Raw genomic sequence first — 2,204 nt, 5'->3', positions numbered from 1 at the left:
CTCACGGAGGGGAGCGGAGTCGGAATGCGTCACACTCGAAAGTAGCAACAGAGGAGGAGAAGGAGGCGGCCCACCAAGAGCCTGTGACTCCGCACGCCCCTGCTCGTCCACAGCACCTTTCCAGAGGGCAGGCGAGGGGGCCAGGAGGCGGAACCGACGGGGCGGGGCGAGCGCGCCGCCCGGAAAGCGTAAGCGCGGGCTCGCGGGGGCGGGTTTTTTTGGAGGGCCCGCTCCATTGGGGGCGGAGCTCGCGTACTTGGAGGCGGGACCATCTTACGCGCTCTTGTGGGGGCGGGAGATGGCTTTAGTAAGAGCTCCTGTTTCATGATTGTGAGGCTTACTGAGGCTTGGGTTTTGCTAGACTCAAAATGTTCTTTTAAGAGCGAAGAAGAATAAAGGAATTGTGGAAGAGTACCGCAGAGTCCGCTCGCTGGAACAGGAGCGCGGGGCGGAGCCAAAGGGAGCCGAGCGGCGGGCGGGGCCGGGAAGCCTTATGCGGGTCGGGCGCGCTCCTGGGGGCGGGGCGGGGCCTGCGTGCCTGCGGAGCTCGTGCCCGCGGCCGCGCAGTCGGCGCGCTTGGGGGCGGGGCCAACGCAGGCTTCTGCAGGGACAGAAGGAGCTGAAGCTCGCTGGCGACTCACAGGGGACAACTGGCGCCTGTCACAATCGTGGAGGTGTCTTAAATTTTGCTGGAGTAAAGCTGCAAAGAGCAAAGTGCTCTTGACACTGTTAAAGGAGAGTCTGATGGAGAGGGAGCTGATGCGGTGGACATCGCAGGCATCTGTCCTAACCGCCGTAGGGAAACCGGGGTGAGCAGATCTCTGGTTTGCTTACGCCCCGCCTGTCTCCCCAGCCTGTCCCCCTGCGAAGAGAATTCCCAGTCTCCGCCCCCGACTCGTCCAGAGGACCACTACACACTGCTGAGACAGTAGCCTTGGGTTCCCAGCCCTCCTGTACGCCACACTGACATGCAAACCTGAAAGTGCTTTTGCTTTTACTTTTTGAAGACCCAGACTCTTTAGCAGTGGCTGCAACTATTAATTTAACCCTGATGTGATGTATACGGGGCTGATCCAACTGATTCTCCAAGTAGGTTTTTGGAAGCTGTAAATTACACAGGAGATTTCCCATCTTTTTCACATAAAACAGTTGGTGGATTCGAACCTTTTGCCTTTGACTTGGCAGTGCAACTCCTTATGATTAAACCGCCAGAGCATTTGTTGTTGTTGTGTACCATAAAGTGGGAACTGACCCATAGCTGACCCTCGGGCAGGTTTTCTGAAGCAGTTAATCACACGGGCGGGGCGGGGGGGGGGGGGGGCTTAGAGGGGAGCAGCTGATGGTTTCGAATTGCGGGCCTTCGAGATTGCAGTGCATCTTATTGCTACAGAGCATTTAGACAATTTAAATATACTTGCCTTAAAAGTAAAACAGACAAGTTGAAAGATTGTTCCTTTAAATCATTGTACATGTTACTGTATGCCTTCAAATTGAGTAAAGCTCATAGCTACCCTATAAACAGCCAATTTGAACCCTGTGTTATCCTTATCTTTAAAACACTCAAGTCTATTACTGAAGTCCATCTCAAAGGATCTTCCTTACCTTCACTGACTCCCACGTTTTCTGCTTTGAATAGGCTGGCCTACTGATGTTGAAAGTAAGAAGCTTGGCTGCACCTTTTCCAAGACATGTCTTTTTTTGTTCTCTTGGCAGTCTATGATATTAAGTACTCTTCTCCAGCACCACAGCTCAAAGGCATCAATTTTTCTGTCATCCTTATTCTTTGTCCAGCTTTCTGATGCTTAGCAGGTGATTGAAATGCACATGACCTGACTTAAGTGCACCTTATTCTTCAAACTGACATCATTGCTCTTCAGCATTTTGGAATTCCATCCCTGACTTGTCCAATGCAGTACATCTCCTGAGTTCCTGACTGTTGGTACCAAGGATGTTAATTGTTGATCCAAGGAAGATGAAATCATTGACAGCTTCATTCTTCATCGATCATAATGTTGATTGTAGGTCCTTTAGTGAGAACCTGTGTTTTCTTGGTGAGATATAATCCACCCTGAAGGCTGTAGTCTGATCTTCTGCAGCAAGTGTTTCAAGTCCTCCTCACTTTCAGCATGGAAGGCTGTGTCACCTATATAACGTGAGTTAGTTTTGGTGCTACAGCTAGCTGTCCTTTATGCTACCTTTGGCTG

This window comes from Elephantulus edwardii, unplaced genomic scaffold (assembly GCF_000299155.1).
Source record: "Elephantulus edwardii isolate Elephantulus edwardi_28Jun2011 unplaced genomic scaffold, EleEdw1.0 scaffold00158, whole genome shotgun sequence".
NCBI classification, from domain to species: Eukaryota; Metazoa; Chordata; class Mammalia; order Macroscelidea; family Macroscelididae; genus Elephantulus; species Elephantulus edwardii.
This window is presented reverse-complemented; position numbering follows the sequence as displayed.